This window comes from Salvelinus alpinus, chromosome 22, assembly GCF_045679555.1.
Source record: "Salvelinus alpinus chromosome 22, SLU_Salpinus.1, whole genome shotgun sequence".
Classification (NCBI taxonomy): Eukaryota; Metazoa; Chordata; class Actinopteri; order Salmoniformes; family Salmonidae; genus Salvelinus; species Salvelinus alpinus.
In genome coordinates this window covers 27,306,015-27,328,266 of record NC_092107.1, presented here as the reverse complement: position 1 = coordinate 27,328,266, position 22,252 = coordinate 27,306,015, and the positions used below count along the sequence as shown (strand labels likewise).

At 43.4% G+C, this 22,252-nt stretch overlaps 14 non-coding genes across 14 annotated transcripts; all 14 read left to right on the top strand.

Annotated features, from left to right (window-relative positions):
- The first annotated feature begins 167 nt into the window (after positions 1–167).
- Positions 168–239, top strand: trnap-ugg (transfer RNA proline (anticodon UGG)). The gene has a single exon. It is a non-coding gene; the product is annotated as a tRNA-Pro (tRNA).
- A 695-nt stretch (positions 240–934) lies between these two features.
- On the top strand, positions 935–1,006 carry trnap-ugg (transfer RNA proline (anticodon UGG)). The gene has a single exon. It is a non-coding gene; the product is annotated as a tRNA-Pro (tRNA).
- A 695-nt stretch (positions 1,007–1,701) lies between these two features.
- trnap-ugg (transfer RNA proline (anticodon UGG)) lies at positions 1,702–1,773 on the top strand. Its single transcript has one exon. It is a non-coding gene; the product is annotated as a tRNA-Pro (tRNA).
- Positions 1,774–3,234: 1,461 nt separating this feature from the next.
- Positions 3,235–3,306, top strand: trnap-ugg (transfer RNA proline (anticodon UGG)). The gene has a single exon. It is a non-coding gene; the product is annotated as a tRNA-Pro (tRNA).
- A 696-nt stretch (positions 3,307–4,002) lies between these two features.
- On the top strand, positions 4,003–4,074 carry trnap-ugg (transfer RNA proline (anticodon UGG)). The gene has a single exon. It is a non-coding gene; the product is annotated as a tRNA-Pro (tRNA).
- Positions 4,075–5,535: 1,461 nt separating this feature from the next.
- trnap-ugg (transfer RNA proline (anticodon UGG)) lies at positions 5,536–5,607 on the top strand. Its single transcript has one exon. It is a non-coding gene; the product is annotated as a tRNA-Pro (tRNA).
- Positions 5,608–8,601: 2,994 nt separating this feature from the next.
- Positions 8,602–8,673, top strand: trnap-ugg (transfer RNA proline (anticodon UGG)). The gene has a single exon. It is a non-coding gene; the product is annotated as a tRNA-Pro (tRNA).
- Positions 8,674–13,966: 5,293 nt separating this feature from the next.
- On the top strand, positions 13,967–14,038 carry trnap-ugg (transfer RNA proline (anticodon UGG)). Its single transcript has one exon. It is a non-coding gene; the product is annotated as a tRNA-Pro (tRNA).
- Positions 14,039–15,497: 1,459 nt separating this feature from the next.
- Positions 15,498–15,569, top strand: trnap-ugg (transfer RNA proline (anticodon UGG)). The gene has a single exon. It is a non-coding gene; the product is annotated as a tRNA-Pro (tRNA).
- A 694-nt stretch (positions 15,570–16,263) lies between these two features.
- On the top strand, positions 16,264–16,335 carry trnap-ugg (transfer RNA proline (anticodon UGG)). The gene has a single exon. It is a non-coding gene; the product is annotated as a tRNA-Pro (tRNA).
- Positions 16,336–17,797: 1,462 nt separating this feature from the next.
- trnap-ugg (transfer RNA proline (anticodon UGG)) lies at positions 17,798–17,869 on the top strand. Its single transcript has one exon. It is a non-coding gene; the product is annotated as a tRNA-Pro (tRNA).
- A 694-nt stretch (positions 17,870–18,563) lies between these two features.
- Positions 18,564–18,635, top strand: trnap-ugg (transfer RNA proline (anticodon UGG)). The gene has a single exon. It is a non-coding gene; the product is annotated as a tRNA-Pro (tRNA).
- A 1,460-nt stretch (positions 18,636–20,095) lies between these two features.
- On the top strand, positions 20,096–20,167 carry trnap-ugg (transfer RNA proline (anticodon UGG)). Its single transcript has one exon. It is a non-coding gene; the product is annotated as a tRNA-Pro (tRNA).
- A 1,461-nt stretch (positions 20,168–21,628) lies between these two features.
- On the top strand, positions 21,629–21,700 carry trnap-ugg (transfer RNA proline (anticodon UGG)). The gene has a single exon. It is a non-coding gene; the product is annotated as a tRNA-Pro (tRNA).
- The last annotated feature ends 552 nt before the right edge of the window (positions 21,701–22,252 follow it).

The window sequence follows — 22,252 nt, the reverse complement described above, 5'->3', positions numbered from 1 at the left end:
TACAGAGGATTTGAACTGAAACCTGGTCAACTGCTTGGAAGACAGCTATGCTCACAAGTATACCAACAAAACTCACGTGATTCACTGTGGCCTGGCACCATCGACAAGTCAATCCATATCCTCACCGTCATTGCTGGCGACAGCAAAAAAAATGTCTTTCATGAAATGGCTCGTTGGTCTAGGGGTAATATTCTCGCTTTGGGTGTGAGTGGTCCCGGGTTCAAATCCCGGACGAGCCCTTTAACAGTCTGAGACAGGCGGATCTTTGGCTACTGGTTGGAGGGTGCAACTGCCATCCCTGGAGTGCAGGACGAGGTGGCTGAGTGATTAAGGCAATGGACTGCTAATCATTTGTGCTTTGCACAAGTGGCTTCAACATTGCACAAATTTTATTCATTTCTTCCTTGATTAAAAATCTGTAATTTTAACCGGTACTGGTTACCTTCAGACGAGTCCTGTGACACTTGTGGGGGTCGTAGAGCAAAACTGAGAACGGCATTGTGTTTGTTAGAGTCTCCCCTTTCCATAGAATGGTCAAACAATTTTGTTGGTCAAACCGTTCGGAAGCTACAGACATTTATGGGGATTCCAATGGGGATTTTATCATTTATTCACATACCGGTGCGTCAATCGGCTCAAATTCAATGAGCTCCAATTCGTTTTGATGTCTTCTCTTTCAACTTCAAAATCTTCATTTAGCTCTTCTTCATTTGTTTCTTGCTGTTACAGAAAATAAAAATTGAATCTGAAAGACTCGGCAGATGAATTACAGAGGATTTGAACTGAAACCTGGTCAACTGCTTGGAAGACAGCTATGCTCACAAGTATACCAACAAAACTCACGTGATTCACTGTGGCCTGGCACCATCGACAAGTCAATCCATATCCTCACCGTCATTGCTGGCGACAGCAAAAAAAATGTCTTTCATGAAATGGCTCGTTGGTCTAGGGGTAATATTCTCGCTTTGGGTGTGAGTGGTCCCGGGTTCAAATCCCGGACGAGCCCTTTAACAGTCTGAGACAGGCGGATCTTTGGCTACTGGTTGGAGGGTGCAACTGCCATCCCTGGAGTGCAGGACGAGGTGGCTGAGTGATTAAGGCAATGGACTGCTAATCATTTGTGCTTTGCACAAGTGGCTTCAACATTGCACAAATTTTATTCATTTCTTCCTTGATTAAAAATCTGTAATTTTAACCGGTACTGGTTACCTTCAGACGAGTCCTGTGACACTTGTGGGGGTCGTAGAGCAAAACTGAGAACGGCATTGTGTTTGATAGAGTCTCCCCTTTCCATAGAATGGTCAAACAATTTTGTTGGTCAAACCGTTCGGAAGCTACAGACATTTATGGGGATTCCAATGGGGATTTTATCATTTATTCACATACCGGTGCGTCAATCGGCTCAAATTCAATGAGCTCCAATTCGTTTTGATGTCTTCTCTTTCAACTTCAAAATCTTCATTTAGCTCTTCTTCATTTGTTTCTTGCTGTTACAGAAAATGAAAATTGAATCTGAAAGACTCGGCAGATGAATTACAGAGGATTTGAACTGAAACCTGGTCAACTGCTTGGAAGACAGCTATGCTCACAAGTATACCAACAAAACTCACGTGATTCACTGTGGCCTGGCACCATCGACAAGTCAATCCATATCCTCACCGTCATTGCTGGCGACAGCAAAAAAAATGTCTTTCATGAAATGGCTCGTTGGTCTAGGGGTAATATTCTCGCTTTGGGTGTGAGTGGTCCCGGGTTCAAATCCCGGACGAGCCCTTTAACAGTCTGAGACAGGCGGATCTTTGGCTACTGGTTGGAGGGTGCAACTGCCATCCCTGGAGTGCAGGACGAGGTGGCTGAGTGATTAAGGCAATGGACTGCTAATCATTTGTGCTTTGCACAAGTGGCTTCAACATTGCACAAATTTTATTCATTTCTTCCTTGATTAAAAATCTGTAATTTTAACCGGTACTGGTTACCTTCAGACGAGTCCTGTGACACTTGTGGGGGTCGTAGAGCAAAACTGAGAACGGCATTGTGTTTGATAGAGTCTCCCCTTTCCATAGAATGGTCAAACAATTTTGTTGGTCAAACCGTTCGGAAGCTACAGACATTTATGGGGATTCCAATGGGGATTTTATCATTTATTCACATACCGGTGCGTCAATCGGCTCAAATTCAATGAGCTCCAATTCGTTTTGATGTCTTCTTTTTCAACTTCAAAATCTTCATTTAGCTCTTCTTCATTTGTTTCTTGCTGTTACAGAAAATGAAAATTGAATCTGAAAGACTCGGCAGATGAATTACAGAGGATTTGAACTGAAACCTGGTCAACTGCTTGGAAGACAGCTATGCTCACAAGTATACCAACAAAACTCACGTGATTCACTGTGGCCTGGCACCATCGACAAGTCAATCCATATCCTCACCGTCATTGCTGGCGACAGCAAAAAAATGTCTTTGATGAAATGGCTCGTTGGTCTAGGGGTATGGTTCTCGCTTTGGGTGCGAGAGGTCCATGGTTCAAATCCCGAACGAGCCCTTTAACAGTCTGAGACAGGCGGATCTTTGGCTACTGGTTGGAGGGTGCAACTGCCATCCCTGGAGTGCAGGACGAGGTGGCTGAGTGATTAAGGCAATGGATTGCTAATCATTTGTGCTTTGCACAAGTGGCTTCAACATTGCACAACTTTTATTCATTTCTTCCTTGATTAAAAATCTGTAATTTTAACCGGTACTGGTTACCTTCAGACGAGTCCTGTGACACTTGTGGGGGTCGTAGAGCAAAACTGAGAACGGCATTGTGTTTGTTAGAGTCTCCCCTTTCCATAGAATGGTCAAACAATTTTGTTGGTCAAACCGTTCGGAAGCTACAGACATTTATGGGGATTCCAATGGGGATTTTATCATTTATTCACATACCGGTGCGTCAATCGGCTCAAATTCAATGAGCTCCAATTCGTTTTGATGTCTTCTCTTTCAACTTCAAAATCTTCATTTAGCTCTTCTTCATTTGTTTCTTGCTGTTACAGAAAATAAAAATTGAATCTGAAAGACTCGGCAGATGAATTACAGAGGATTTGAACTGAAACCTGGTCAACTGCTTGGAAGACAGCTATGCTCACAAGTATACCAACAAAACTCACGTGATTCACTGTGGCCTGGCACCATCGACAAGTCAATCCATATCCTCACCGTCATTGCTGGCGACAGCAAAAAAAATGTCTTTCATGAAATGGCTCGTTGGTCTAGGGGTAATATTCTCGCTTTGGGTGTGAGTGGTCCCGGGTTCAAATCCCGGACGAGCCCTTTAACAGTCTGAGACAGGCGGATCTTTGGCTACTGGTTGGAGGGTGCAACTGCCATCCCTGGAGTGCAGGACGAGGTGGCTGAGTGATTAAGGCAATGGACTGCTAATCATTTGTGCTTTGCACAAGTGGCTTCAACATTGCACAAATTTTATTCATTTCTTCCTTGATTAAAAATCTGTAATTTTAACCGGTACTGGTTACCTTCAGACGAGTCCTGTGACACTTGTGGGGGTCGTAGAGCAAAACTGAGAACGGCATTGTGTTTGATAGAGTCTCCCCTTTCCATAGAATGGTCAAACAATTTTGTTGGTCAAACCGTTCGGAAGCTACAGACATTTATGGGGATTCCAATGGGGATTTTATCATTTATTCACATACCGGTGCGTCAATCGGCTCAAATTCAATGAGCTCCAATTCGTTTTGATGTCTTCTCTTTCAACTTCAAAATCTTCATTTAGCTCTTCTTCATTTGTTTCTTGCTGTTACAGAAAATGAAAATTGAATCTGAAAGACTCGGCAGATGAATTACAGAGGATTTGAACTGAAACCTGGTCAACTGCTTGGAAGACAGCTATGCTCACAAGTATACCAACAAAACTCACGTGATTCACTGTGGCCTGGCACCATCGACAAGTCAATCCATATCCTCACCGTCATTGCTGGCGACAGCAAAAAAAAATGTCTTTCATGAAATGGCTCGTTGGTCTAGGGGTAATATTCTCGCTTTGGGTGTGAGTGGTCCCGGGTTCAAATCCCGGACGAGCCCTTTAACAGTCTGAGACAGGCGGATCTTTGGCTACTGGTTGGAGGGTGCAACTGCCATCCCTGGAGTGCAGGACGAGGTGGCTGAGTGATTAAGGCAATGGACTGCTAATCATTTGTGCTTTGCACAAGTGGCTTCAACATTGCACAAATTTTATTCATTTCTTCCTTGATTAAAAATCTGTAATTTTAACCGGTACTGGTTACCTTCAGACGAGTCCTGTGACACTTGTGGGGGTCGTAGAGCAAAACTGAGAACGGCATTGTGTTTGATAGAGTCTCCCCTTTCCATAGAATGGTCAAACAATTTTGTTGGTCAAACCGTTCGGAAGCTACAGACATTTATGGGGATTCCAATGGGGATTTTATCATTTATTCACATACCGGTGCGTCAATCGGCTCAAATTCAATGAGCTCCAATTCGTTTTGATGTCTTCTTTTTCAACTTCAAAATCTTCATTTAGCTCTTCTTCATTTGTTTCTTGCTGTTACAGAAAATGAAAATTGAATCTGAAAGACTCGGCAGATGAATTACAGAGGATTTGAACTGAAACCTGGTCAACTGCTTGGAAGACAGCTATGCTCACAAGTATACCAACAAAACTCACGTGATTCACTGTGGCCTGGCACCATCGACAAGTCAATCCATATCCTCACCGTCATTGCTGGCGACAGCAAAAAAATGTCTTTGACGAAATGGCTCGTTGGTCTAGGGGTATGGTTCTCGCTTTGGTTGCGAGAGGTCCATGGTTCAAATCCCGAACGAGCCCTTTAACAGTCTGAGACAGGCGGATCTTTGGCTACTGGTTGGAGGGTGCAACTGCCATCCCTGGAGTGCAGGACGAGGTGGCTGAGTGATTAAGGCAATGGATTGCTAATCATTTGTGCTTTGCACAAGTGGCTTCAACATTGCACAACTTTTATTCATTTCTTCCTTGATTAAAAATCTGTAATTTTAACCGGTACTGGTTACCTTCAGACGAGTCCTGTGACACTTGTGGGGGTCGTAGAGCAAAACTGAGAACGGCATTGTGTTTGTTAGAGTCTCCCCTTTCCATAGAATGGTCAAACAATTTTGTTGGTCAAACCGTTCGGAAGCTACAGACATTTATGGGGATTCCAATGGGGATTTTATCATTTATTCACATACCGGTGCGTCAATCGGCTCAAATTCAATGAGCTCCAATTCGTTTTGATGTCTTCTCTTTCAACTTCAAAATCTTCATTTAGCTCTTCTTCATTTGTTTCTTGCTGTTACAGAAAATAAAAATTGAATCTGAAAGACTCGGCAGATGAATTACAGAGGATTTGAACTGAAACCTGGTCAACTGCTTGGAAGACAGCTATGCTCACAAGTATACCAACAAAACTCACGTGATTCACTGTGGCCTGGCACCATCGACAAGTCAATCCATATCCTCACCGTCATTGCTGGCGACAGCAAAAAAAATATCTTTCATGAAATGGCTCGTTGGTCTAGGGGTAATATTCTCGCTTTGGGTGTGAGTGGTCCCGGGTTCAAATCCCGGACGAGCCCTTTAACAGTCTGAGACACGCGGATCTTTGGCTACTGGTTGGAGGGTGCAACTGCCATCCCTGGAGTGCAGGACGAGGTGGCTGAGTGATTAAGGCAATGGACTGCTAATCATTTGTGCTTTGCACAAGTGGCTTCAACATTGCACAAATTTTATTCATTTCTTCCTTGATTAAAAATCTGTAATTTTAACCGGTACTGGTTACCTTCAGACGAGTCCTGTGACACTTGTGGGGGTCGTAGAGCAAAACTGAGAACGGCATTGTGTTTGATAGAGTCTCCCCTTTCCATAGAATGGTCAAACAATTTTGTTGGTCAAACCGTTCGGAAGCTACAGACATTTATGGGGATTCCAATGGGGATTTTATCATTTATTCACATACCGGTGCGTCAATCGGCTCAAATTCAATGAGCTCCAATTCGTTTTGATGTCTTCTCTTTCAACTTCAAAATCTTCATTTAGCTCTTCTTCATTTGTTTCTTGCTGTTACAGAAAATGAAAATTGAATCTGAAAGACTCGGCAGATGAATTACAGAGGATTTGAACTGAAACCTGGTCAACTGCTTGGAAGACAGCTATGCTCACAAGTATACCAACAAAACTCACGTGATTCACTGTGGCCTGGCACCATCGACAAGTCAATCCATATCCTCACCGTCATTGCTGGCGACAGCAAAAAAAATGTCTTTCATGAAATGGCTCGTTGGTCTAGGGGTAATATTCTCGCTTTGGGTGTGAGTGGTCCCGGGTTCAAATCCCGGACGAGCTCTTTAACAGTCTGAGACAGGCGGATCTTTGGCTACTGGTTGGAGGGTGCAACTGCCATCCCTGGAGTGCAGGACGAGGTGGCTGAGTGATTAAGGCAATGGACTGCTAATCATTTGTGCTTTGCACAAGTGGCTTCAACATTGCACAAATTTTATTCATTTCTTCCTTGATTAAAAATCTGTAATTTTAACCGGTACTGGTTACCTTCAGACGAGTCCTGTGACACTTGTGGGGGTCGTAGAGCAAAACTGAGAACGGCATTGTGTTTGATAGAGTCTCCCCTTTCCATAGAATGGTCAAACAATTTTGTTGGTCAAACCGTTCGGAAGCTACAGACATTTATGGGGATTCCAATGGGGATTTTATCATTTATTCACATACCGGTGCGTCAATCGGCTCAAATTCAATGAGCTCCAATTCGTTTTGATGTCTTCTTTTTCAACTTCAAAATCTTCATTTAGCTCTTCTTCATTTGTTTCTTGCTGTTACAGAAAATGAAAATTGAATCTGAAAGACTCGGCAGATGAATTACAGAGGATTTGAACTGAAACCTGGTCAACTGCTTGGAAGACAGCTATGCTCACAAGTATACCAACAAAACTCACGTGATTCACTGTGGCCTGGCACCATCGACAAGTCAATCCATATCCTCACCGTCATTGCTGGCGACAGCAAAAAAATGTCTTTGATGAAATGGCTCGTTGGTCTAGGGGTATGGTTCTCGCTTTGGGTGCGAGAGGTCCATGGTTCAAATCCCGAACGAGCCCTTTAACAGTCTGAGACAGGCGGATCTTTGGCTACTGGTTGGAGGGTGCAACTGCCATCCCTGGAGTGCAGGACGAGGTGGCTGAGTGATTAAGGCAATGGATTGCTAATCATTTGTGCTTTGCACAAGTGGCTTCAACATTGCACAACTTTTATTCATTTCTTCCTTGATTAAAAATCTGTAATTTTAACCGGTACTGGTTACCTTCAGACGAGTCCTGTGACACTTGTGGGGGTCGTAGAGCAAAACTGAGAACGGCATTGTGTTTGTTAGAGTCTCCCCTTTCCATAGAATGGTCAAACAATTTTGTTGGTCAAACCGTTCGGAAGCTACAGACATTTATGGGGATTCCAATGGGGATTTTATCATTTATTCACATACCGGTGCGTCAATCGGCTCAAATTCAATGAGCTCCAATTCGTTTTGATGTCTTCTCTTTCAACTTCAAAATCTTCATTTAGCTCTTCTTCATTTGTTTCTTGCTGTTACAGAAAATAAAAATTGAATCTGAAAGACTCGGCAGATGAATTACAGAGGATTTGAACTGAAACCTGGTCAACTGCTTGGAAGACAGCTATGCTCACAAGTATACCAACAAAACTCACGTGATTCACTGTGGCCTGGCACCATCGACAAGTCAATCCATATCCTCACCGTCATTGCTGGCGACAGCAAAAAAATGTCTTTGATGAAATGGCTCGTTGGTCTAGGGGTATGGTTCTCGCTTTGGGTGAGAGAGGTCCATGGTTCAAATCCCGAACGAGCCTTTTAACAGTCTGAGACAGGCGGATCTTTGGCTACTGGTTGGAGGGTGCAACTGCCATCCCTGGAGTGCAGGACGAGGTGGCTGAGTGATTAAGGCAATGGATTGCTAATCATTTGTGCTTTGCACAAGTGGCTTCAACATTGCACAACTTTTATTCATTTCTTCCTTGATTAAAAATCTGTAATTTTAACCGGTACTGGTTACCTTCAGACGAGTCCTGTGACACTTGTGGGGGTCGTAGAGCAAAACTGAGAACGGCATTGTGTTTGTTAGAGTCTCCCCTTTCCATAGAATGGTCAAACAATTTTGTTGGTCAAACCGTTCGGAAGCTACAGACATTTATGGGGATTCCAATGGGGATTTTATCATTTATTCACATACCGGTGCGTCAATCGGCTCAAATTCAATGAGCTCCAATTCGTTTTGATGTCTTCTCTTTCAACTTCAAAATCTTCATTTAGCTCTTCTTCATTTGTTTCTTGCTGTTACAGAAAATAAAAATTGAATCTGAAAGACTCGGCAGATGAATTACAGAGGATTTGAACTGAAACCTGGTCAACTGCTTGGAAGACAGCTATGCTCACAAGTATACCAACAAAACTCACGTGATTCACTGTGGCCTGGCACCATCGACAAGTCAATCCATATCCTCACCGTCATTGCTGGCGACAGCAAAAAAAATGCCTTTCATGAAATGGCTCGTTGGTCTAGGGGTAATATTCTCGCTTTGGGTGTGAGTGGTCCCGGGTTCAAATCCCGGACGAGCCCTTTAACAGTCTGAGACAGGCGGATCTTTGGCTACTGGTTGGAGGGTGCAACTGCCATCCCTGGAGTGCAGGACGAGGTGGCTGAGTGATTAAGGCAATGGACTGCTAATCATTTGTGCTTTGCACAAGTGGCTTCAACATTGCACAAATTTTATTCATTTCTTCCTTGATTAAAAATCTGTAATTTTAACCGGTACTGGTTACCTTCAGACGAGTCCTGTGACACTTGTGGGGGTCGTAGAGCAAAACTGAGAACGGCATTGTGTTTGATAGAGTCTCCCCTTTCCATAGAATGGTCAAACAATTTTGTTGGTCAAACCGTTCGGAAGCTACAGACATTTATGGGGATTCCAATGGGGATTTTATCATTTATTCACATACCGGTGCGTCAATCGGCTCAAATTCAATGAGCTCCAATTCGTTTTGATGTCTTCTCTTTCAACTTCAAAATCTTCATTTAGCTCTTCTTCATTTGTTTCTTGCTGTTACAGAAAATGAAAATTGAATCTGAAAGACTCGGCAGATGAATTACAGAGGATTTGAACTGAAACCTGGTCAACTGCTTGGAAGACAGCTATGCTCACAAGTATACCAACAAAACTCACGTGATTCACTGTGGCCTGGCACCATCGACAAGTCAATCCATATCCTCACCGTCATTGCTGGCGACAGCAAAAAAAATGTCTTTCATGAAATGGCTCGTTGGTCTAGGGGTAATATTCTCGCTTTGGGTGTGAGTGGTCCCGGGTTCAAATCCCGGACGAGCTCTTTAACAGTCTGAGACAGGCGGATCTTTGGCTACTGGTTGGAGGGTGCAACTGCCATCCCTGGAGTGCAGGACGAGGTGGCTGAGTGATTAAGGCAATGGACTGCTAATCATTTGTGCTTTGCACAAGTGGCTTCAACATTGCACAAATTTTATTCATTTCTTCCTTGATTAAAAATCTGTAATTTTAACCGGTACTGGTTACCTTCAGACGAGTCCTGTGACACTTGTGGGGGTCGTAGAGCAAAACTGAGAACGGCATTGTGTTTGATAGAGTCTCCCCTTTCCATAGAATGGTCAAACAATTTTGTTGGTCAAACCGTTCGGAAGCTACAGACATTTATGGGGATTCCAATGGGGATTTTATCATTTATTCACATACCGGTGCGTCAATCGGCTCAAATTCAATGAGCTCCAATTCGTTTTGATGTCTTCTTTTTCAACTTCAAAATCTTCATTTAGCTCTTCTTCATTTGTTTCTTGCTGTTACAGAAAATGAAAATTGAATCTGAAAGACTCGGCAGATGAATTACAGAGGATTTGAACTGAAACCTGGTCAACTGCTTGGAAGACAGCTATGCTCACAAGTATACCAACAAAACTCACGTGATTCACTGTGGCCTGGCACCATCGACAAGTCAATCCATATCCTCACCGTCATTGCTGGCGACAGCAAAAAAATGTCTTTGATGAAATGGCTCGTTGGTCTAGGGGTATGGTTCTCGCTTTGGGTGCGAGAGGTCCATGGTTCAAATCCCGAACGAGCCCTTTAACAGTCTGAGACAGGCGGATCTTTGGCTACTGGTTGGAGGGTGCAACTGCCATCCCTGGAGTGCAGGACGAGGTGGCTGAGTGATTAAGGCAATGGATTGCTAATCATTTGTGCTTTGCACAAGTGGCTTCAACATTGCACAACTTTTATTCATTTCTTCCTTGATTAAAAATCTGTAATTTTAACCGGTACTGGTTACCTTCAGACGAGTCCTGTGACACTTGTGGGGGTCGTAGAGCAAAACTGAGAACGGCATTGTGTTTGTTAGAGTCTCCCCTTTCCATAGAATGGTCAAACAATTTTGTTGGTCAAACCGTTCGGAAGCTACAGACATTTATGGGGATTCCAATGGGGATTTTATCATTTATTCACATACCGGTGCGTCAATCGGCTCAAATTCAATGAGCTCCAATTCGTTTTGATGTCTTCTCTTTCAACTTCAAAATCTTCATTTAGCTCTTCTTCATTTGTTTCTTGCTGTTACAGAAAATAAAAATTGAATCTGAAAGACTCGGCAGATGAATTACAGAGGATTTGAACTGAAACCTGGTCAACTGCTTGGAAGACAGCTATGCTCACAAGTATACCAACAAAACTCACGTGATTCACTGTGGCCTGGCACCATCGACAAGTCAATCCATATCCTCACCGTCATTGCTGGCGACAGCAAAAAAATGTCTTTGATGAAATGGCTCGTTGGTCTAGGGGTATGGTTCTCGCTTTGGGTGAGAGAGGTCCATGGTTCAAATCCCGAACGAGCCTTTTAACAGTCTGAGACAGGCGGATCTTTGGCTACTGGTTGGAGGGTGCAACTGCCATCCCTGGAGTGCAGGACGAGGTGGCTGAGTGATTAAGGCAATGGATTGCTAATCATTTGTGCTTTGCACAAGTGGCTTCAACATTGCACAACTTTTATTCATTTCTTCCTTGATTAAAAATCTGTAATTTTAACCGGTACTGGTTACCTTCAGACGAGTCCTGTGACACTTGTGGGGGTCGTAGAGCAAAACTGAGAACGGCATTGTGTTTGTTAGAGTCTCCCCTTTCCATAGAATGGTCAAACAATTTTGTTGGTCAAACCGTTCGGAAGCTACAGACATTTATGGGGATTCCAATGGGGATTTTATCATTTATTCACATACCGGTGCGTCAATCGGCTCAAATTCAATGAGCTCCAATTCGTTTTGATGTCTTCTCTTTCAACTTCAAAATCTTCATTTAGCTCTTCTTCATTTGTTTCTTGCTGTTACAGAAAATAAAAATTGAATCTGAAAGACTCGGCAGATGAATTACAGAGGATTTGAACTGAAACCTGGTCAACTGCTTGGAAGACAGCTATGCTCACAAGTATACCAACAAAACTCACGTGATTCACTGTGGCCTGGCACCATCGACAAGTCAATCCATATCCTCACCGTCATTGCTGGCGACAGCAAAAAAAATGTCTTTCATGAAATGGCTCGTTGGTCTAGGGGTAATATTCTCGCTTTGGGTGTGAGTGGTCCCGGGTTCAAATCCCGGACGAGCTCTTTAACAGTCTGAGACAGGCGGATCTTTGGCTACTGGTTGGAGGGTGCAACTGCCATCCCTGGAGTGCAGGACGAGGTGGCTGAGTGATTAAGGCAATGGACTGCTAATCATTTGTGCTTTGCACAAGTGGCTTCAACATTGCACAAATTTTATTCATTTCTTCCTTGATTAAAAATCTGTAATTTTAACCGGTACTGGTTACCTTCAGACGAGTCCTGTGACACTTGTGGGGGTCGTAGAGCAAAACTGAGAACGGCATTGTGTTTGATAGAGTCTCCCCTTTCCATAGAATGGTCAAACAATTTTGTTGGTCAAACCGTTCGGAAGCTACAGACATTTATGGGGATTCCAATGGGGATTTTATCATTTATTCACATACCGGTGCGTCAATCGGCTCAAATTCAATGAGCTCCAATTCGTTTTGATGTCTTCTTTTTCAACTTCAAAATCTTCATTTAGCTCTTCTTCATTTGTTTCTTGCTGTTACAGAAAATGAAAATTGAATCTGAAAGACTCGGCAGATGAATTACAGAGGATTTGAACTGAAACCTGGTCAACTGCTTGGAAGACAGCTATGCTCACAAGTATACCAACAAAACTCACGTGATTCACTGTGGCCTGGCACCATCGACAAGTCAATCCATATCCTCACCGTCATTGCTGGCGACAGCAAAAAAATGTCTTTGATGAAATGGCTCGTTGGTCTAGGGGTATGGTTCTCGCTTTGGGTGCGAGAGGTCCATGGTTCAAATCCCGAACGAGCCCTTTAACAGTCTGAGACAGGCGGATCTTTGGCTACTGGTTGGAGGGTGCAACTGCCATCCCTGGAGTGCAGGACGAGGTGGCTGAGTGATTAAGGCAATGGATTGCTAATCATTTGTGCTTTGCACAAGTGGCTTCAACATTGCACAACTTTTATTCATTTCTTCCTTGATTAAAAATCTGTAATTTTAACCGGTACTGGTTACCTTCAGACGAGTCCTGTGACACTTGTGGGGGTCGTAGAGCAAAACTGAGAACGGCATTGTGTTTGTTAGAGTCTCCCCTTTCCATAGAATGGTCAAACAATTTTGTTGGTCAAACCGTTCGGAAGCTACAGACATTTATGGGGATTCCAATGGGGATTTTATCATTTATTCACATACCGGTGCGTCAATCGGCTCAAATTCAATGAGCTCCAATTCGTTTTGATGTCTTCTCTTTCAACTTCAAAATCTTCATTTAGCTCTTCTTCATTTGTTTCTTGCTGTTACAGAAAATAAAAATTGAATCTGAAAGACTCGGCAGATGAATTACAGAGGATTTGAACTGAAACCTGGTCAACTGCTTGGAAGACAGCTATGCTCACAAGTATACCAACAAAACTCACGTGATTCACTGTGGCCTGGCACCATCGACAAGTCAATCCATATCCTCACCGTCATTGCTGGCGACAGCAAAAAAATGTCTTTGATGAAATGGCTCGTTGGTCTAGGGGTATGGTTCTCGCTTTGGGTGAGAGAGGTCCATGGTTCAAATCCCGAACGAGCCTTTTAACAGTCTGAGACAGGCGGATCTTTGGCTACTGGTTGGAGGGTGCAACTGCCATCCCTGGAGTGCAGGACGAGGTGGCTGAGTGATTAAGGCAATGGATTGCTAATCATTTGTGCTTTGCACAAGTGGCTTCAACATTGCACAACTTTTATTCATTTCTTCCTTGATTAAAAATCTGTAATTTTAACCGGTACTGGTTACCTTCAGACGAGTCCTGTGACACTTGTGGGGGTCGTAGAGCAAAACTGAGAACGGCATTGTGTTTGTTAGAGTCTCCCCTTTCCATAGAATGGTCAAACAATTTTGTTGGTCAAACCGTTCGGAAGCTACAGACATTTATGGGGATTCCAATGGGGATTTTATCATTTATTCACATACCGGTGCGTCAATCGGCTCAAATTCAATGAGCTCCAATTCGTTTTGATGTCTTCTCTTTCAACTTCAAAATCTTCATTTAGCTCTTCTTCATTTGTTTCTTGCTGTTACAGAAAATAAAAATTGAATCTGAAAGACTCGGCAGATGAATTACAGAGGATTTGAACTGAAACCTGGTCAACTGCTTGGAAGACAGCTATGCTCACAAGTATACCAACAAAACTCACGTGATTCACTGTGGCCTGGCACCATCGACAAGTCAATCCATATCCTCACCGTCATTGCTGGCGACAGCAAAAAAAATGCCTTTCATGAAATGGCTCGTTGGTCTAGGGGTAATATTCTCGCTTTGGGTGTGAGTGGTCCCGGGTTCAAATCCCGGACGAGCCCTTTAACAGTCTGAGACAGGCGGATCTTTGGCTACTGGTTGGAGGGTGCAACTGCCATCCCTGGAGTGCAGGACGAGGTGGCTGAGTGATTAAGGCAATGGACTGCTAATCATTTGTGCTTTGCACAAGTGGCTTCAACATTGCACAAATTTTATTCATTTCTTCCTTGATTAAAAATCTGTAATTTTAACCGGTACTGGTTACCTTCAGACGAGTCCTGTGACACTTGTGGGGGTCGTAGAGCAAAACTGAGAACGGCATTGTGTTTGATAGAGTCTCCCCTTTCCATAGAATGGTCAAACAATTTTGTTGGTCAAACCGTTCGGAAGCTACAGACATTTATGGGGATTCCAATGGGGATTTTATCATTTATTCACATACCGGTGCGTCAATCGGCTCAAATTCAATGAGCTCCAATTCGTTTTGATGTCTTCTTTTTCAACTTCAAAATCTTCATTTAGCTCTTCTTCATTTGTTTCTTGCTGTTACAGAAAATGAAAATTGAATCTGAAAGACTCGGCAGATGAATTACAGAGGATTTGAACTGAAACCTGGTCAACTGCTTGGAAGACAGCTATGCTCACAAGTATACCAACAAAACTCACGTGATTCACTGTGGCCTGGCACCATCGACAAGTCAATCCATATCCTCACCGTCATTGCTGGCGACAGCAAAAAAATGTCTTTGATGAAATGGCTCGTTGGTCTAGGGGTATGGTTCTCGCTTTGGGTGCGAGAGGTCCATGGTTCAAATCCCGAACGAGCCTTTTAACAGTCTGAGACAGGCGGATCTTTGGCTACTGGTTGGAGGGTGCAACTGCCATCCCTGGAGTGCAGGACGAGGTGGCTGAGTGATTAAGGCAATGGATTGCTAATCATTTGTGCTTTGCACAAGTGGCTTCAACATTGCACAACTTTTATTCATTTCTTCCTTGATTAAAAATCTGTAATTTTAACCGGTACTGGTTACCTTCAGACGAGTCCTGTGACACTTGTGGGAGTCGTAGAGCAAAACTGAGAACGGCATTGTGTTTGTTAGAGTCTCCCCTTTCCATAGAATGGTCAAACAATTTTGTTGGTCAAACCGTTCGGAAGCTACAGACATTTATGGGGATTCCAATGGGGATTTTATCATTTATTCACATACCGGTGCGTCAATCGGCTCAAATTCAATGAGCTCCAATTCGTTTTGATGTCTTCTTTTTCAACTTCAAAATCTTCATTTAGCTCTTCTTCATTTGTTTCTTGCTGTTACAGAAAATGAAAATTGAATCTGAAAGACTCGGCAGATGAATTACAGAGGATTTGAACTGAAACCTGGTCAACTGCTTGGAAGACAGCTATGCTCACAAGTATACCAACAAAACTCACGTGATTCACTGTGGCCTGGCACCATCGACAAGTCAATCCATATCCTCACCGTCATTGCTGGCGACAGCAAAAAATGTCTTTGATGAAATGGCTCGTTGGTCTAGGGGTATGATTCTCGCTTTGGGTGCGAGAGGTCCCTGGTTCAAATCCCGGACGAGCCCTTTAACAGTCTGAGACAGGCGGATCTTTGGCTACTGGTTGGAGGGTGCAACTGCCATCCCTGGAGTGCAGGACGAGGTGGCTGAGTGATTAAGGCAATGGATTGCTAATCATTTGTGCTTTGCACAAGTGGCTTCAACATTGCACAACTTTTATTCATTTCTTCCTTGATTAAAAATCTGTAATTTTAACCGGTACTGGTTACCTTCAGACGAGTCCTGTGACACTTGTGGGGGTCGTAGAGCAAAACTGAGAACGGCATTGTGTTTGTTAGAGTCTCCCCTTTCCATAGAATGGTCAAACAATTTTGTTGGTCAAACCGTTCGGAAGCTACAGACATTTATGGGGATTCCAATGGGGATTTTATCATTTATTCACATACCGGTGCGTCAATCGGCTCAAATTCAATGAGCTCCAATTCGTTTTGATGTCTTCTTTTTCAACTTCAAAATCTTCATTTAGCTCTTCTTCATTTGTTTCTTGCTGTTACAGAAAATGAAAATTGAATCTGAAAGACTCGGCAGATGAATTACAGAGGATTTGAACTGAAACCTGGTCAACTGCTTGGAAGACAGCTATGCTCACAAGTATACCAACAAAACTCACGTGATTCACTGTGGCCTGGCACCATCGACAAGTCAATCCATATCCTCACCGTCATTGCTGGCGACAGCAAAAAAATGACTTTCATGAAATGGCTCGTTGGTCTAGGGTTATGATTCTCGCTTTGGGTGCGAGAGGTCCCGGGTTCAAATCCCGGACGAGCCCTTTAACAGTCTGAGACAGGTGGAACTTTGACTCCTGGTTGGAGGGTGCAACTGCCATCCCTGGAGTGCAGGACGAGGTGGCTGAGTGATTAAGGCAATGGACTGCTAATCATTTGTGCTTTGCACAAGTGGCTTCAACATTGCACAACTTTTATTCATTTCTTCCTTGATTAAAAATCTGTAATTTTAACCGGTACTGGTTACCTTCAGACGAGTCCTGTGACACTTGTGGGGGTCGTAGAGCAAAACTGAGAACGGCATTGTGTTTGTTAGAGTCTCCCCTTTCCATAGAATGGTCAAACAATTTTGTTGGTCAAACCGTTCGGAAGCTACAGACATTTATGGGGATTCCAATGGGGATTTTATCATTTATTCACATACCGGCTGCGTCAATCGGCTCAAATTCAATGAGCTCCAATTCGTTTTGATGTCTTCTTTTTCAACTTCAAAATCTTCATTTAGCTCTTCTTCATTTGTTTCTTGCTGTTACAGAAAATGAAAATTGAATCTGAAAGACTCGGCAGATGAATTACAGAGGATTTGAACTGAAACCTGGTCAACTGCTTGGAAGACAGCTATGCTCACAAGTATACCAACAAAACTCACGTGATTCACTGTGGCCTGGCACCATCGACAAGTCAATCCATATCCTCACCGTCATTGCTGGCGACAGCAAAAAAAATGTCTTTCATGAAATGGCTCGTTGGTCTACGGGTAATATTCTCGCTTTGGGTGTGAGAGGTCCCGGGTTCAAATCCTGGACGAGCCCTTTAACAGTCTGAGACAGGCGGATCTTTGGCTACTGGTTGGAGGGTGCAACTGCCATCCCTGGAGTGCAGGACGAGGTGGCTGAGTGATTAAGGCAATGGACTGCTAATCATTTGTGCTTTGCACAAGTGGCTTCAACATTGCACAAATTTTATTCATTTCTTCCTTGATTAAAAATCTGTAATTTTAACCGGTACTGGTTACCTTCAGACGAGTCCTGTGACACTTGTGGGGGTCGTAGAGCAAAACTGAGAACGGCATTGTGTTTGATAGAGTCTCCCCTTTCCATAGAATGGTCAAACAATTTTGTTGGTCAAACCGTTCGGAAGCTACAGACATTTATGGGGATTCCAATGGGGATTTTATCATTTATTCACATACCGGTGCGTCAATCGGCTCAAATTCAATGAGCTCCAATTCGTTTTGATGTCTTCTTTTTCAACTTCAAAATCTTCATTTAGCTCTTCTTCATTTGTTTCTTGCTGTTACAGAAAATGAAAATTGAATCTGAAAGACTCGGCAGATGAATTACAGAGGATTTGAACTGAAACCTGGTCAACTGCTTGGAAGACAGCTATGCTCACAAGTATACCAACAAAACTCACGTGATTCACTGTGGCCTGGCACCATCGACAAGTCAATCCATATCCTCACCGTCATTGCTGGCGACAGCAAAAAAATGTCTTTGATGAAATGGCTCGTTGGTCTAGGGGTATGATTCTCGCTTTGGGTGCGAGAGGTCCGGGGTTCAAATCCCGGACGAGCCCTTTAACAGTCTGAGACAGGCGGATCTTTGACTCCTGGTTGGAGGGTGCAACTGCCATCCCTGGAGTGCAGGACGAGGTGGCTGAGTGATTAAGGCAATGGACTGCTAATCATTTGTGCTTTGCACAAGTGGCTTCAACATTGCACAACTTTTATTCATTTCTTCCTTGATTAAAAATCTGTAATTTTAACCGGTACTGGTTACCTTCAGACGAGTCCTGTGACACTTGTGGGGGTCGTAGAGCAAAACTGAGGACGGCATTGTGTTTGTTAGAGTCTCCCCTTTCCATAGAATGGTCAAACAATTTTGTTGGTCAAACCGTTCGGAAGCTACAGACATTTATGGGGATTCCAATGGGGATTTTATCATTTATTCACATACCGGTGCGTCAATCGGCTCAAATTCAATGAGCTCCAATTCGTTTTGATGTCTTCTTTTTCAACTTCAAAATCTTCATTTAGCTCTTCTTCATTTGTTTCTTGCTGTTACAGAAAATGAAAATTGAATCTGAAAGACTCGGCAGATGAATTACAGAGGATTTGAACTGAAACCTGGTCAACTGCTTGGAAGACAGCTATGCTCACAAGTATACCAACAAAACTCACGTGATTCACTGTGGCCTGGCACCATCGACAAGTCAATCCATATCCTCACCGTCATTGCTGGCGACAGCAAAAAAATGTCTTTCATGAAATGGCTCGTTGGTCTAGGGGTATGGTTCTCGCTTTGGGTGCGAGAGGTCCCTGGTTCAAATCCCGGACGAGCCCTTTAACAGTCTGAGACAGGCGGATCTTTGGCTACTGGTTGGAGGGTGCAACTGCCATCCCTGGAGTGTAGGACGAGGTGGCTGAGTGATTAAGGCAATGGACTGCTAATCATTTGTGCTTTGCACAAGTGGCTTCAACATTGCACAACTTTTATTCATTTCTTCCTTGATTAAAAATCTGTAATTTTAACCGGTACTGGTTACCTTCAGACGAGTCCTGTGACACTTGTGGGGGTCGTAGAGCAAAACTGAGAACGGCATTGTGTTTGATAGAGTCTCCCCTTTCCATAGAATGGTCAAACAATTTTGTTGGTCAAACCGTTCGGAAGCTACAGACATTTATGGGGATTCCAATGGGGATTTTATCATTTATTCACATACCGGTGCGTCAATCGGCTCAAATTCAATGAGCTCCAATTCGTTTTGATGTCTTCTTTTTCAACTTCAAAATCTTCATTTAGCTCTTCTTCATTTGTTTCTTGCTGTTACAGAAAATGAAAATTGAATCTGAAAGACTCGGCAGATGAATTACAGAGGATTTGAACTGAAACCTGGTCAACTGCTTGGAAGACAGCTATGCTCACAAGTATACCAACAAAACTCACGTGATTCACTGTGGCCTGGCACCATCGACAAGTCAATCCATATCCTCACCGTCATTGCTGGCGACAGCAAAAAAATGTCTTTGATGAAATGGCGTGTTGGTCTAGGGGTATGATTCTCGCTTTGGGTGCGAGAGGTCCCGGGTTCAAATCCCAGACGAGCCCTTTAACAGTCTGAGACAGGCGGATCTTTGACTCCTGGTTGGAGGGTGCAACTGCCATCCCTGGAGTGCAGGACGAGGTGGCTGAGTGATTAAGGCAATGGACGGCTAATCATTTGTGCTTTGCACAAGTGGCTTCAACATTGCACAACTTTTATTCATTTCTTCCTTGATTAAAAATCTGTAATTTTAACCGGTACTGGTTACCTTCAGACGAGTCCTGTGACACTTGTGGGGGTCGTAGAGCAAAACTGAGGACGGCATTGTGTTTGTTAGAGTCTCCCCTTTCCATAGAATGGTCAAACAATTTTGTTGGTCAAACCGTTCGGAAGCTACAGACATTTATGGGGATTCCAATGGGGATTTTATCATTTATTCACATACCGGTGCGTCAATCGGCTCAAATTCAATGAGCTCCAATTCGTTTTGATGTCTTCTTTTTCAACTTCAAAATCTTCATTTAGCTCTTCTTCATTTGTTTCTTGCTGTTACAGAAAATGAAAATTGAATCTGAAAGACTCGGCAGATGAATTACAGAGGATTTGAACTGAAACCTGGTCAACTGCTTGGAAGACAGCTATGCTCACAAGTATACCAACAAAACTCACGTGATTCACTGTGGCCTGGCACCATCGACAAGTCAATCCATATCCTCACCGTCATTGCTGGCGACAGCAAAAAAATGTCTTTCATGAAATGGCTCGTTGGTCTAGGGGTATGGTTCTCGCTTTGGGTGCGAGAGGTCCCTGGTTCAAATCCCGGACGAGCCCTTTAACAGTCTGAGACAGGCGGATCTTTGGCTACTGGTTGGAGGGTGCAACTGCCATCCCTGGAGTGCAGGACGAGGTGGCTGAGTGATTAAGGCAATGGACTGCTAATCATTTGTGCTTTGCACAAGTGGCTTCAACATTGCACAACTTTTATTCATTTCTTCCTTGATTAAAAATCTGTAATTTTAACCGGTACTGGTTACCTTCAGACGAGTCCTGTGACACTTGTGGGGGTCGTAGAGCAAAACTGAGAACGGCATTGTGTTTGTTAGAGTCTCCCCTTTCCATAGAATGGTCAAACAATTTTGTTGGTCAAACCGTTCGGAAGCTACAGACATTTATGGGGATTCCAATGGGGATTTTATCATTTATTCACATACCGGTGCGTCAATCGGCTCAAATTCAATGAGCTCCAATTCGTTTTGATGTCTTCTTTTTCAACTTCAAAATCTTCATTTAGCTCTTCTTCATTTGTTTCTTGCTGTTACAGAAAATGAAAATTGAATCTGAAAGACTCGGCAGATGAATTACAGAGGATTTGAACTGAAACCTGGTCAACTGCTTGGAAGACAGCTATGCTCACAAGTATACCAACAAAACTCACGTGATTCACTGTGGCCTGGCACCATCGACAAGTCAATCCATATCCTCACCGTCATTGCTGGCGACAGCAAAAAAAATGTCTTTGATGAAATGGCTCGTTGGTCTAGGGGTAATATTCTCGCTTTGGGTGCGAGAGGTCCCGGGTTCAAATCGCGGACGAGCCCTTTAACAGTCTGAGACAGGCGGATCTTTGGCTACTGGTTGGAGGGTGCAACTGCCATCCCTGGAGTGCAGGACGAGGTGGCTGAGTGATTAAGGCAATGGACTGCTAATCATTTGTGCTTTGCACAAGTGGCTTCAACATTGCACAACTTTTATTCATTTCTTCCTTGATTAAAAATCTGTAATTTTAACCGGTACTGGTTACCTTCAGACGAGTCCTGTGACACTTGTGGGGGTCGTAGAGCAAAACTGAGAACGGCATTGTGTTTGTTAGAGTCTCCCCTTTCCATAGAATGGTCAAACAATTTTGTTGGTCAAACCGTTCGGAAGCTACAGACATTTATGGGGATTCCAATGGGGATTTTATCATTTATTCACATACCGGTGCGTCAATCGGCTCAAATTCAATGAGCTCCAATTCGTTTTGATGTCTTCTTTTTCAACTTCAAAATCTTCATTTAGCTCTTCTTCATTTGTTTCTTGCTGTTACAGAAAATGAAAATTGAATCTGAAAGACTCGGCAGATGAATTACAGAGGATTTGAACTGAAACCTGGTCAACTGCTTGGAAGACAGCTATGCTCACAAGTATACCAACAAAACTCACGTGATTCACTGTGGCCTGGCACCATCGACAAGTCAATCCATATCCTCACCGTCATTGCTGGCGGCAGCAAAAAAAATTCTTTCATGAAATGGCTCGTTGGTCTAGGGGTATGATTCTCGCTTTGGGTGCGAGAGGTCCCGGGTTCAAATCCCGGACGAGCCCTTTAACAGTCTGAGACAGGCGGATCTTTGACTCCTGGTTGGAGGGTGCAACTGCCATCCCTGGAGTGCAGGACGAGGTGGCTGAGTGATTAAGGCAATGGACTGCTAATCATTTGTGCTTTGCACAAGTGGCTTCAACATTGCACAACTTTTATTCATTTCTTCCTTGATTAAAAATCTGTAATTTTAACCGGTACTGGTTACCTTCAGACGAGTCCTGTGACACTTGTGGGGGTCGTAGAGCAAAACTGAGGACGGCATTGTGTTTGTTAGAGTCTCCCCTTTCCATAGAATGGTCAAACAATTTTGTTGGTCAAACCGTTCGGAAGCTACAGACATTTATGGGGATTCCAATGGGGATTTTATCATTTATTCACATACCGGTGCGTCAATCGGCTCAAATTCAATGAGCTCCAATTCGTTTTGATGTCTTCTTTTTCAACTTCAAAATCTTCATTTAGCTCTTCTTCATTTGTTTCTTGCTGTTACAGAAAATGAAAATTGAATCTGAAAGACTCGGCAGATGAATTACAGAGGATTTGAACTGAAACCT